General features: G+C 42.5%; 1 long non-coding RNA gene across 2 annotated transcripts in view; it reads right to left on the reverse strand.

Moving 5' to 3' along the window:
• The window catches only part of LOC120405695, a 183,795-nt gene that overhangs the window by 81,943 nt on the left and 86,960 nt on the right, over window positions 1–14,892 (reverse strand). The window contains exon 5 of one of the 2 annotated variants that reach the window (XR_005598785.1): window positions 5,623–5,678. The exons of the other annotated variant lie outside the window; for it this stretch is intronic. This is a non-coding gene — a long non-coding RNA (uncharacterized LOC120405695). Of the gene's footprint in view, window positions 1–5,622; window positions 5,679–14,892 lie in introns of those variants that run through there. 2 annotated transcript variants of the gene reach the window in all.

Here is a 14,892-nt window from a genome sequence, read left to right on the forward strand (position 1 = left end):
ATGTTAAGTGAATCCAATTTCCCCATAAGAATTAATGTAAATGGGGGGGTTAGGTTCCAGGGAATTTTTTTTCACCAGACAAAAAGCTATATATTATATAGATATACACACAATATATGTTTTAAACAAACAATTTAATACTGTTCACAGTTATGATGATTGTGAAGCTTGGTTGAGGTGGTGAAGTTAGAGGGTGGAAGAGGGTGGGATATTTCCCAGGGAATGACTTGCTGCTAAATCAGTGGTTCTCAAACTTTTGTACTGGTGACCCCTTTCACATAGCAAGCCTCTGAGAGTGACCCCCCCGTATAAATTAAAAATACTTTTTTTTATATTTAACACCATTATAAATGCTGGAGGCAACGCAGGGTTTGGGGTGGAGGCTGACAGCTTGCGATCCCCACCCCCCATGTAATAACCTCGTGACCCCCTGAGGGGTCCCGACCCCCCCAGTTTGAGAACCCCTGTGCTAAATGATGAACTAGCACTCGGCTGAGCCCTCAAGGGTTAACACATTGTTGATAATGTAGCTTCTCACTGTACAAGGCAGCAGGAATGGAGGGGAGGGGAGACAGCATAGCAGACAGAGACAGACACACACCTTGTATGTGGGAGAGAGAGAGATTCACACTGCCCCTTTAAGTAAACTGACCCACTCTTAAGTGCATTGTCCTTTTAAGTGGATCAGGCAGTTGAGACAGCAGCTGCTGCCCCAGGCTCTCTCTGTCTCTCTCCGTCATGTCCCCACCCTGCTCTATATGGAGAAGGGGTAAGCGGGGTGTAAGAGCAGGGGGGAGGGGGACACCCTGACATTAGCCCCCCCTTCCTCCCCCCCCTGCACAGCAATTAAGCTGCTGCCCCCTCCTCCCCCTCCCCCGCACCACACCAGCTCCTCCATAGCTGGGGCTCACCACCCCTGTAAGCCAACGCTCTGGCTCTCCAGTGCCTCCAGAAGGCGGCTCCTCCCTGCCAAGCCAGGGCACCACTTTTTGGAGCTCCCAAACACTTGGCACCCTAGGCTACTGCTTAGTTCACCTAGTGGTTGCACCGGCCTTGGGGAACTGATAGGGGGAGCTGATGGGGGGCTGCCGGTCCACCCTGGTTCCAAGCCCCCACTAGCTAGCTGCAATGGGCTGCTCTTCCTGCAAGCAGTGGACAAAGCAGGTGGCTGCCAAACGATGTTAGAAGGGAGCATCACACAACTTTAAACGAGCATGATCCCTAACTGATCAGCAACCTAACAACGGAAAAACGTTAACTGGGATGACTTTAAGTGAGGAGTTACTGTACCCATGTTCTGGAGGTTGCAAGGTAGAGCAGGGACAAGGTGGAGGAGAAGGCAGTGCCATTATGGATTTTGACAGGGCATATTCCCCATGTTTGGGGCCAGCCAGGGAGAAAGTGGTTAAAGGGCAATTGTAGCTGACATCACTAGCGGCACAAAGGTAGAGGTTGAAGATGTGATATAGAAGAGTTTAGAAACTCTGAGAGGAAAGAGAAGAGGAGGAAGTGTATACGCACACATGACTTTGTCATATTACTTTTTGATAGCAGGATACAAGTTCTTTGCTTGTGAATTTCTGAAAGCTTCTGAGAACAAGTTGTTGTACTCTTTGTTAGTCTGTGGAGCCATAAAGAGCGCAGGTATCGCTTCCACCGTTTACGAAGAGGATAATAGGTGGGAACTGGAGAACAGCCTAATTGTTAAAAAGCCTGAAAGAAAATCTAAAGAGAACTTCCAATCTTCCTGTAGCTGAGCATTGACAGTTACTGACAGAGAAGCTCAAAAAAGGGGCTGTGACTGCAGGCTTAACAACTCCAGTGGGTGTTACATTTAGCTAGCGTAGTAAAGAAATGAACCCAAGGACAGGATGGGAATAATAGGAGAGCAATATTAAAGGTGAAGGATATGAATAGAAAATAGAGGCCAAAATGCTGCAGGCATCTGTAACACTGCTGGCAGAAAGCAAAGTAAAAGCTATGGGAGACCTACTTCTAGTGGGTAACAAAGGCCGTAGCAAAAGCGAGAGAAAGGAAGAAGAGATATGAATACAGAAAGATTCTAATAATGAATTCAGACTTCACATGTAGATGTCATTGCTGAAGGCCATGTTACCAGCCAAGGACACACATATACATACATTTCATTTGTAGATTAGAAGAATCAAGGCTGCAAAGATTTTATTTTTATTTTTTTGACAAAAAGACGCTAAGTTTTCTCAGTGTTTTCAAAATGGCATGCATGCTTTCAGTCCTTTTATTAAAAGCAATCAATGGGTCAAGACACTAAGCAGTAATTCCAAATGAAAAGCAGAATTGTCCTTAGAGTCAAAGGAGGACAGTTTCTAAGTGAGGTGCTACTTGACGGAGCTTGCATGCAAACTTATTAGCACAAAGTGGAAGAGAGAAGGACATGCTCAGACCAAATGAACGAAGAAAACCTTTTGTACACATTAATAAATACCCCCTTATTTAACCAATATGTAGCTCATGTAATTGTTCTCATATTAATTATAACTCCTGTCTTGGATAATTATGCATTTTTGGTTATACTTTATATTAAGAGTGCATTTGTAAATAGTTTATAAAGGCTCAATAGATCTTCAGTAGAAGTTATAAGCATAAGTCATTTTATTCTGAATAGAGTGTTCACCTAAGGGAGTTACACCGGAATAAGAACATAAGAACGGCCATACTGGGTCAGACCAAAGGTCCATTCAGCCCATTATCCTGTCTACCGACAGTGGCCAATGCCAGGTGCCCCAGAGGGAGTGAACCTAACAGATAATGATCAAGTGATCTCTCTCCTGCCATCCATCTCCACCCTCTGACAAACAGAGGCTAGGGACACCATTCCTTACCCATCCTGGCTAATAGCCATTAATGGACTTAACCTCCATGAATTTATTTAGCTCTCTCTTAAACCCTGTTATAGTCCTAGCCTTCACAACCTCCTAAGGCAAGGAGTTCCACAGGTTGACTGTGTGTTGTGTGAAGAACTTCCTTTTATTTGTATTAAACCTGCTGCACATTAATTTTGTTTGGTAGCCTCTAGTTCTTATATTATGGGAACAGGTAAATAATTTTTCCTTATTCACTTTCTCCACACTACTCATGATTTTATATACCTCTATCATATCCCCCCTTAGCCTCCTCTTTTCCAAGCTGAAAAGTCCTAGCCTCTTTAATTTCTCCTCATATGGGAGCCGTTCCAAACCCCTAATCATTTTAGTTGCCCTTCTCTGAACCTTTTCTAATGCCAGTATATCTTTTTTGAGATGAGGAGACCACATCTGTACGCAGTATTCCAGATGTGGGTGTACCATGGATTTATATAAGGGAAATAAGATATTCTCCGCCTTATTCTCTATCCCTTTTTGAATGATTCCTAACATCTTGTTTGCTTTTTTGACTGCCGCTGCACACTGCATGGATGTCTTCAGAGAACTATCCACGATGACTCCAAGATCTCTTTCCTGATTAGCTGTAGCTAAATTAGCTCCCATCATATGGTATGTATAGTTGGGGTTATTTTTTCCAATGTGGATTACTTTACATTTATCCACATTAAATTTCATTTGACATTTTGTTGCCCAATCACTTAGTTTTGTGAGATCTTTTTGAAGTTCTTCACAGTCTGCTTTGGTCTTAACTATCTTGAGCAGTTTGGTATCATCTGCAAACTTTGCCACCTCACTGTTTACCCCTTTCTCCAAATCATTTATGAATAAGGTGAATAGGATTGGTCCTAGGACTGACCCTTGGGGAACACCACTAGTTACCCCCTCTCCATTCTGAAAATTTATCATTTATTCCTACCCTTTGTTCCCTCTCTTTTAACCAGATCTCAATCCATGAAAGGATCTTCCCTCTTATCCCATGACAACTTAATTTATGTAAGAGCCTTAGGTGAGGGACCTTGTCAAAGGCTTTCTGGAAAACTAAGTACACTATGTCCACTGGATTCCTCCTTGTCCACATGTTTGTTGACCCCTTCAGAGAACTCTAATAGATTAGTAAAACACGATTTCTCTTTACAGAAACCATGTTGACTTTTGCCCAACGGTTTATGTTCTTCTATGTGTCTGACAATTTTATTCTTTACTATTGTTTCAACTAATTTGCCCAGTACTGACGTTAGACTTACTGGTCTGTAACTGCCGGGATCACCTCTAGAGCCCTTTTTAAATATTGGCGTTACATTAGCTAGCTTCCAGTCATTGGGTACAGAAGCTGATTTAAAGGACAGGTTACAAATCAGAGTTAATAATTCCGCAATTTCAGATTTGAATTCTTTCAAAACTCTTGGGTGAATGCCATCTGGTCCCGATGACTTGTTACTGTTAAGTTTATTGATTAATTCCAAAACCTCCCCTAATGACACTTCAATCTGTGACAATTCCTCAGATTTGTCACCTACAAAGGATGGCTCAGGTTTGGGAATCTCCCTAACATCCTCAGCCATGAAGACTGAAGCAAAGAATTAATTTAGTTTCTCCACAATGAATGTATCATCTTTAAGTGCTCCTTTTGTATCTTGATTGTCAAGGGACCCCACTGGTTCTTTAGCAGGCTTCCTGCTTCTGATGTACTTAGAAAACATTTTGTTATTACCTTTGGAGTTTTTGGCTAGCCGTTCTTCAGACTCCTTTTTGGCTTTTCTTATTACATTTTTACACTTAATTTTGCAGTGTTTATGCTCCTTTCTATTTACCTCACTAGGATTTGACTTCCACTTTTTAAAAGATGCCTTTTTAATCTCTCACTGCTTATTTTGCATGGTTGTTAAGCCACAGGTGGCACTTTTTTAGTTCTTTTACTGTGTTTTTTAATTTGGGATATATATTTAAATTGGGCCTCTATTATGGTGTCTTTGAAAAGTGTCCATGCAGCTTGCAGGAATTTCACTCTAGTCACTGTACCTTTTAATTTCTGTTTAATTAATCCCCTCATTTTTGCATAGTTCCCCTTTCTGAAGTTAAATGCCACAGTGTTGGGCTGTTGAGGTGTTCTTCCCACCACAGGGATGTTAAATGTTTTTATATTATGGTCATTATTTCCAAGCGGTCCTGTTATAGTTACCTCTTGGACCAGATCCTGGGCGCCACTCAGGACTAAATCAAGAATTGCCTCTCCCCTTGTGGCTTCCTGTACCAGCTGCTCCAAGAAGCAGTCATTTAAAGTATCGAGAAATTTTGTCTCTGCATTTCGTCCTGAGGTGACATGTACCCAGTCAATATGGGGATAATTGAAATCCCACACTATTATTGGGTTCTTAATTTTGATAGCCTCTCTAATTTCCCTTAGCATTTCATCATCACTATCACTGTCCTGGCCAGGTGGTCAATAATAGATCCCCAATGTTATATTCTTATTAGAGCATGAAATTACTATCCACAGAGATTCTATGGAACACGTGGATTCACTTAAGGTTGTTACTTCATTTGATTCTACATTTTCTTTCACATATATTGCCTTGTTTAGAAGCTCACAGCTTCCAGCTGCCGGCCACAGCACACAGTCCTTCAAACAAACAAACAGACAGACAGACAAACACAAGCTCAGCACACAGCAAGTAACCCCGAAACACAAACACACACTACAGACAGACACTTACCCCAAGGGTCCCGTATTTGCTCCTCCTTCACCTGGAGAACTCCCTCTCGAAACAGCAGCCCCTGTTCACAAAAGCATGCTACAGACATAAGCACTGTGTGTTACAGATGGTTATAAACTATAGTTATAAACTATCGTTCTAAGCAACCTCTGACTTGTTGGAGTCTAAGAAATTATTTGCCATTTATTGAAACTCTATTAATAATTTATTAACCTTTTTTAATCTAAGGACACATATATAAACACATTCCTGCACCAGCAATGGAAAACATGTAAACCTAATGTCAAATGAAGGGAAAACCCCCATAATAGATCTAAGATAACATTTTTGAGAATGCCCAAGTGACATGGGAGCTTAGGCCTTATTTTCAAACTACCGAAGTTACTCAGAGCCAGATTTGTAAAGGTATTTAGGAAATTAGTAGGATTTTCAAATGCACCCAATCCCATTAGGCTATGTGCCTCAGTCTCTTGAGAATGAAGCTTAGGGTAAAATTTATGTAAGTTCATGATTCACTTGGGCAGACAAGTCTAATTTCAAGTCAATGGACGTAGGTGCCTCAGTCACTTAGGCCAGGTCTATACTACATCACTCAAAAGTAAATCCACCCATTGAGCAACATAGTCATACCAACCTAACCCCCTGTGTATACAGCACTATGTCGACGGGAAAGCTTCTCCAGCTGACATGGCTACCACCTCTCACGGAGGTAGATTCACTGTGTTGGCAAAAGAAGCTCTCCGTTTTCACTAAAGCGCTACAGCTGCAGTGCTTTATGTGCAGACAAGCCCTTAGGTTCTTTTGAAAGTATTATCCCCAAAGTAGTGATGTATATGGCTTTCTGCAACCCTACAGACAACAAGCTTACAGATGACCCCAGTCATTATCTACTGTAATCCTACAGAACACTTGCAATATTACATTATTCATCTCAGTGATCTCCTGCTACAGGGATTTCCACAGATTTACTGTTGTGTCCATTAGTATTTCCATTTTAGGTTATAAACCAACTGCTCTGTATTTTCATAGAATGTCTTTATTATTATATCACAGAACCAAAGAAGAAGTAACATCAATTCTAATTATACCCTTCAAAGTGCTGAATGCTTAAAATGAAACCCTTTAACTCTTCCCCTGTGCAGGCTAAATAACCCTACTCTTAATTCATCATCACAGCAGCCAGGAACACCAGAAGCAGTTGTACATGGACAAAATAATCTCAACATAATTCTTCCTTAAATACCCCCCACTTGTTCCTACCCAGAAAATAAAGTATTCAGGGAGAAAAGGGCTAGGGAGACATTCAAGTTCCTAATGATTCTTATTTGTGTTTGAAAAATGTTAGTACAAGGAAAATTTTTAAACTCCTGCTTTGGTAGAATGCAGATCTTACCATGGATGTGAATGTCAGTAAATGCATGATTTCCTTCACCTACTGACACAGCAGATCACAGTCCTTGCAGTGCCAAAATTTAGTGAAAATGATTGATAGTGTCAGAATAAAACAAACCATTGGGAGTTCATCCTATTGATATAGTAAAATCTAAGAGAAAATGACTTCCAATTTATTCCATTGAAATCTACAGAAGCTTGTCTTCTGTTCCATGAAGCTTGGCAAGGCGGGTGGGACAATAGGGTTGTCTGACCTGTGACCTGCATACAGAGGATGGGTGCGGCAGAGCTAAATTTGATGTGAAAACATTAACAGAGAATTTCCTGCTATTCCAATATTTATATTTCAGCCTGAACGGCTTCTAGTTTAGATCCAGAAAAATGACAAAACAAGCACAAAAGTACTGTGGCTACAAGGAGAGCAAAGAAATTACACACATGCATGCGTGTGTGGTACAAAGGTTTGAATTACTGCATTACTCTTAAGAAGCACCGACACAAATGAGCTATGCAAGTCATCCCAAACTAGTGCCTGTAAGGGACAGGGCACTAGACTAGGACTTAGAAGACCAGGGTTCTATTGCCAGCTCTGGTGGAGACCTTGGACAAATCACCTCCTCATTCTGTGCCTCAGTTTCTCCATCTGTAAAATGGGGATATTATACTGACCTTCCTCTTTCCTATGCATGTTGTGGTGAGGATGTTAAGATGTGATGCCAGGGCCAAAATCATGTACAGTGTGTCCTACTGGAGCGTAGTAAGTGGAGCCCAACAGGAAAAATTAGGATGTTTGTTCACCAATGCGAGAAGCTTAGGTAACAAAATGGAGGAACTGGAGCTCCTGGTCCGAGAATTGAAACCGGATATCGTAGGAATAACCGAAACATGGTGGAATGGTAGCCATGACTGGAGTACAGGTATGGAAGGGTATGTGCTGTTTAGGAAAGACCGATGCAAAGGTAAAGGTGGGGGAGTAGCATTGTATATCAATAATGAGGTGAAATGTAATGAAATAACTAGCAATGCAATGGATAATACAGAGTCTGTCTGGGCAATGGTCACATTGGGGAAGAAAACTACCAGAGCCTCACCCGGGATAGTGATTGGGGTGTGCTATAGACCGCCGGGATCTAGCCTGGATATGGATAGAGAGCTCTTTAATGTTTTTAAGGAGGTAAATACTAATAGGAACTGCTTGATCATGGGGGACTTTAACTTCCCGGATATAGATTGGGAGACAAATGCTAGTAATGATAATAGGGCTCAGCTTTTCCTAGACGTGATAGCTAATTAATTCCTTCATCAAGTGGTTGCTGAACCGGCGAGGGGGGATGCCATTTTAGATCTGATTTTGGTGAGTAACAAGGACCTTGTTGAGGAAATAGTTGTAGGGGACAACCTTGGCTCGAGTGATCATGAGCTAATTCGTTTCAAAATAAATGGGAGGATAATCAATAGTGCATCTGAGACTAGGGTTTACGATTTCAAAAGGGCTAACTTTACTAAATTAAGGTGACTAGTTAGGGAAGTGGACTGGACTAACATATTTAGGGATCTAAAGGCAGATGACGCCTGGGGTTACTTCAGGTTGAAATTGCAGGAGTTGTCAGAGGCATGTATCCCGAGAAAGGGAAAACGGCTCGTAGGTAGCAGTTTTAGACCGAGCTGGATGAGCAAGCGTCTTAGAGGGGTCATTAAGAAAAAACAGAAAGCGTACCAGGAGTGGAAAATGGGAGGGATCAGCAAAGAAACCTACCTTATTGAGGTCAGAGGGTGTAAGGAAGCAGTGAGAAAGGCAAAGTGACGGGTGGAGATGGACCTAGCAAAGGGGATTAAAACCAATAGCAAAAGGTTTTTTAGCCATATAAATAGGAAGAAAACCAAGAAAGAAGAAGTGGGACCGCTTAAAACTTTAAACGGAGTGGAGATTAGGGATAATCTTGGAATGGTACAATATCTGAACGAATATTTTGCCTCGGTCTTTAATGAGGCTAATGAAGGGCTAAGGAATAGTGATAGAGGGACCGATGGGAATGAAGATATGGGGGTAGACATTACGGTATCTGAGGTAGAAGCAAAACTTGAACAGCTTAACGGAAGTAAATCGGGGGGCCCGGATAATCTTCATCCTAGAATATTAAGGGAATTGGCGAGTGATATTGCTAGCCCATTAGCGATAATTTTTAATAAATCTCTAAATTCGGGGATTGTACCGTTTGACTGGAGATTAGCTAATGTAGTTCCTATATTCAAGAAGGGGAAAAAAGTGACCCGGGTAACTACAGGCCTGTTAGTTTAACATCTGTAGTATGCAAAATCATGGAAAAAATCTTAAAAGAGAGAGTGGTTCTGGAGCATGAGGCCGATGGCAACTGGGATAGATTACAGCATGGATTTACGAAAGGTAGATCGTGCCAAACCAACCTGATCTCCTTCTTTGAGAAAGTAACAGATTTTTTAGACAAGGGAAATGCGGTGGATCTATATATCTGGATTTCAGTAAGGCGTTTGATACGGTACCGCATGAAGAATTACTGGTTAAATTGGAAAAGATGGGGATCGAAATGAAAATCCAGAGGTGGATAAGGAGCTGGTTAAAGGGGAGACTGCAGAGGGTAGTATTGAAGGGGGAACTGTCAGGTTGGAGGGGGGTTATCAGTGGAGTTCCTCAAGGTTCGGTTTTGGGTCCAATTTTATTCAATCTATTTATTGCTGACCTGGGAACCAAGAGTAGGAGTGGGCTGATAAAGTTTGCGGATGACACCAAGTTGGGAGGTATTGCCAATTCGGAAAAGGATCGGGATATCCTCCAGGGAGATTTGGATGACCTTGTAAACTGGAGTATTAGTAACAGGATGAAATTCAATAGTGAGAAGTGTAAGGTTATGCATTTAGGGATGACTAACAAGAATTTTAGTTATAAGCTGGGGACGCACCAGTTGGAAGTAACGGAGGAGGAGAAGGACCTAGGAGTCCTGGTTGATCGTAGGATGACTATGAGTAGGCAATGTGATGTGGCCGTTAAAAAAGCTAATGCGGTCTTGGGATGCATTAGGCGAGGTATTTCTAGTAGGGATAAGGAGGTGCTAGTCCCGTTATATAAGGCATTGGTGAGACCTCATTTGGAGTATTGTGTGCAGTTTTGGTCTCCCATGTTTAAGAAGGATGAATTCAAACTGGAATGGGTACAAAGAAGGGCCACTAGAATGATCCGAGGAATGGAAAGCCTGTCGTATGAAAGGAGACTTGAGGAGCTCGGTTTGTTTTCCTTAACCAAAAGAAGGATAAGAGGAGATATGATTGCACTCTTTAAATATATCAGAGGGATAAATACCAGGGAAGGAGAGGAATTATTTCAGCTCAGTGCTAATGTGGACACGAGGACAAACGGATATAAATTGTCAGTCAGGAAATTTAGGCTTGAAATTAGACGAAGGTTTCTAACCATCAGGGGAGTGCAATACTGGAACAGCCTACCGAGGGAAACAGTGGGGGCGAAGGACCTCCATGACTTTAAGATTAAGCTAGATAAGTTTATGGAGGAGATGGTATGATAGGATAATGGGCTTAGTCAATAGGTCAATTAAGTGCCACACTGGTAAATAGTACAATGGGTCAATGATATGATATTCTTAACCTTTTTCCAGAGGGTATGGCTGGAGAGTCTTGCCCGCATGCTCGGGGTTCAGCTGACCGCCATATTTGGGGTCAGGAAGGAATTTTCCTCCAGGGAAGATTGGCAGTGGCCCTGGAGGTTTTTTGCCTTCCTCCGAAGCATGGGGCAGGGGCCGCTTGCTAAAGGAGTGGGTGGATCGGCTTATGTGGCCTGCATCTTGCAGGAGGTCAGACTAGATGATCATAATGGTCCCTTCTGATCTTGAATTCTATGATTCTATGATTCTATGATTCTTCATTCCAGTGGTAGAAGATTCCTGCTTCTAGCCTTGATGAGCTGCAAGATTTGTCAACTAGGGCTGTTAATTAATCACAGTTAATGCATGTGATTAACTCAGAACAAATTAATGTTTTTTCTTTTAAACGAGCAATTATCACACACCAGAGTGCCATGCTCGGGGGGCACCTCTGCATGCCTCTGGGGCAGGGGTACGGCCCTCCTCCCCCCACTGCTCTGCTGCCGTGTGCAGCTGCTGCTCCTCTTATCCTTCCAACCCTACCTTGGATCCACCCTTGGCAAAGCTGCTGAGGGCAGAGAACCTCCTGTCTCCTGTGCAGAGTGGCAGGTCGGGGGCTGATGTCTCTGCCGAGCTCGGGTGGGTGGGGACAGGGAGCCTGTCTGTGCTGTTGCCTCGGGGTCAGGAATGGAAGCTGCCTGCAGCTGTCTGAACAAGCATTTAGGCTGGAGGGTGCTCTGCTTAAAGCGACAGTGCACTTACTCACTCCCCCCAAGACACACACACACCATCTCTGTCACACTCCCCCAATACACACACACCATCTCCCTCACACTTCCCCCAACACACACACACACACACACACTGCACCCCCAACATCCAAACATATTTAAAGAAATGGTACTCTATTATTGTTTAACAGTGTAATTAAAACTGTGATTAATCACAACTTTTTTTTAATCTCACGATTAATTTCTTTAATTGTTTGACAGCCCTACTGTAAACTTGTCACCAGCTGAGGAGCAAGCTGTCTGTCCTGGGCCTCAGGCAGAAATAATTTCAGGGGAGAAACTCCACACATTCAAAGAACACTGCTGTTAAGCTATTTTAATATCACAAACCTAAGTGGAGATGGGTTAATAGGAACAGTGCCAGTGTGGGGTGAAAGGGGCGAGATAAATACAAGTTTTCACAAGGCTTTGCAGTTTATCACATAAGTATCACCACCCCTCTGAGCAAAAATATGTTTCAAACATTTTTAAATTCTATGTTCTTTCTGGAGTATTCCAGTCAGAGCTTTTGACTTCCTGACACTTTAGTATAAATAACACTGAAGAAGATAATTACATACCAAAAAAACCTGTGTAAAAATATGATTACAGTTGCAAAGTCAAGCACCCAAAAGTTAAAAAACCCTGAAATTAAGGCTGCCTGTGCAACCCTAATTCAGCCCCCATATGCTAAAGCATTATGGTAGTCTAACTACATGGACACTTTACTTTTTCCCCCACCGGAGCCTTACTTTCGCAACCCAATGTTTTAGGAAATGATATCGAAAAAAATTTATGAAATAAAAAAAATATTGACTGCCACATGGGTCAGCATTAGACCTTTAGAGCCACCCTTCTGCCAGTTGAGCTCCTTGTGTGCGTACACACACACACACACACACACACACTTTTCCCGTTCTCAGTGGTGGTACCTTGAACCACTGCAGGCAGCCTCCAGCAGGTGGGAGTAACAACATTCTGAGTTACTCTGCGGGGATGGCTCATCTACTTCAACTGGCACAGAGGAGCTGGCAGGGGATGGAGCATGCTCAGTGCAGACAGCATCTCTGGAGAATTTAGCTGCCAAAATAACAAGCCTCCACTGAGCATGTGTGAACTGAGATGTTTCAGAAGCTTATTACTTGAGCCAAGGGCACTCTTATGAGAACAGTCTCCCTTCCAAATGTCATATCCCTGCTCCAAAGGAGAGATGCGTAGAACTCAGTGAAATGGTTATAAGATTTTTTTAACAAAACAGCATCTTTGCCTCTAAATTTGATTAACAATTTTAGCTGAAATTTTCCAAACAAGCTCAGCCCATGGCAGACAACTGGCATGGAAATTTTAGCTGGAACTGTTAAAGTTAGGTGAAAAGTTATAAGCAATTGAAAGTAGGATGGTAGAATGAAAAATGTTAGGCAACCTTAAGTAATGGCATAGCTACTGGTTCCACCTATAACAATGCAGTGTTATGATATGTGTATGTTGTAGAGTTAGTTAGTTAGTTAGTTAGTCTATACTCTCCAATCCACAGAAATGTCTATTTCTGGAAGCTTTTTAAGAAGATTGTGTTTTCATTGGAACTCTGTGATGGCCATATGGGCATCAGCAGTTGTTCCAGTCCAAAAATCTCTTAACTACTGTTGCCATGGAACAGAAATATTAATGAAATCCTAGTTAAAAATATCTAAACAGTGACAATCCTAGTTAGATTAGTAACTGATCTTTTTCTTAAAATACAGCTACCATTCCGATTCTATCTATCCCCAAACCTTTAAGGGATTTTCTGCTCTTAAAAATGAATTTCTGGGATTCCATGTTTGTTGTTTCTTAAAGAATTGTGTGTCAAGATGTTCATAGTTCCTAAATAAAAATATTTTTAGCTTGTAAGTCTTGCAAATTCAAGACTGGATTTGTTCCATCTTGAGCATCACCACCTGCAGGCAAGACTCTACAGATCACTGCTAGACCTCATTTACATCTGTGCTACTCTGCAGTCCTTAAATTATGGTGTCAGTGACATCCTTTTGTTTCAGTCAGTGCACGTGTGTAGCTGATTAGAATGTAGTTAACAATTTTAATGATGCATAAGGAGAAACAGAATCCAGCTCATTCTCCCATAGCTGATTCTACAGAGCTAACAGAACTAAAAACTCATCTCTGAAGTCAGCCAATACAGTTGAATAAAAACAGGGACCAGATCTGCCGTGTTAAATGGTGATATTAGTTTTCAAAGCCAAATTGTACTTTAAGGTTCGGATGAGGTCAGATAAGTTGGCTCCCTCCCAGTTAGTATTCCCTGTATCTAAGTAGTCATGGGGTGAGAGGGAAAGCACTGCCATGGAACAGAACCTAGCTAAGAGGCAGAAAACAAAGAGCAGGAATAGCTGGTCAATTTTCATCATGGCAAAAGGTTACCAGCAGGGTTCCCTAAGGCTCTGTACTAGGAGAGAAGTTAAGTATATTTATTAATTCCCAGACAAAAACTATATTAAGAAGGAGGTGAGGTTGAGTGTATGTATGAACAAATAAGGGTTTAAACACACACATTGGAGAGGTGTTATAATCATCCCCAAACCAAGCATTATAAACCCAGGAAATTCAGAATGAAGGTTTAATTTAAAAGAAATCTAAGTAAGAGCAGGGGCGGCTCTAGCACTTGCGCCGCCCCAAGCACGGCGGCGCGCCGCGGGGGGGGGGCTCTGGCGGTCGCCAGTCCCGCGGCGCCGGTGGACCTCCTGCAGACGTGGCTGCGGAGGGTCCGCTGGTCCCGCGGCTCGGGTGGACCTCCCGCAGGCATGCCTGCAGATGCTCCATCCGAGCTGCGGGAACAGAGTGGACCCTCCGCAGGCATGTCTGCGGGAGGTCCACCGGAGCCGCCTGCCGCCCTCCCACCATCATGCCGCCCCAAGCGCGTGCTTGGCGCGCTGGGGTCTAGAGCCGGCCCTGAGTAAGAGAAGGTATAGAGATGTACAGTTAGGGCGCCAAAAGAACCTCAGTGCTGTCATGTAATGATGCTATAGAATAACCATAGTTATGATTTCTGCATAATAGAGTTTGTCTTTAACCTAAAGTTTTTTTTTAAATGTGCCCCATAAGTATCAGATTTCAGTGAGTTTTAACTACATGGGAAGTTTTAAGAGTCTGAGTGTTAAGATCGTGTGAGACCAACCAAAATGGTAAGAGGTTTAGAAAACCTGACGTACGAGGAAAGGTTTTAAAAAAGCTGGGCGTGTTTAGACTTGAGAAAAGAAGAGTGAGGGGGGACCAGATAACACTCTTCTAATATGTTAAGGGCTGTCTGTTATAAAGAGGATGGGGATAAATTGGTCTCCATGTCCACTGAAGGTTGGCCAAGAAGCCATGGGCTTCATCTGCAGCAAGGTTAGATATCAGGACAGACTTTCTAACTATCAGGGTAGTTAAGATCTGAAAGGGAAGATCAAGGGAGGTTGTGGAATCCCCATCAGTGGAGGTTTTT

This window comes from Mauremys reevesii, linkage group 5, assembly GCF_016161935.1.
Source record: "Mauremys reevesii isolate NIE-2019 linkage group 5, ASM1616193v1, whole genome shotgun sequence".
NCBI classification, from domain to species: domain Eukaryota; kingdom Metazoa; phylum Chordata; order Testudines; family Geoemydidae; genus Mauremys; species Mauremys reevesii.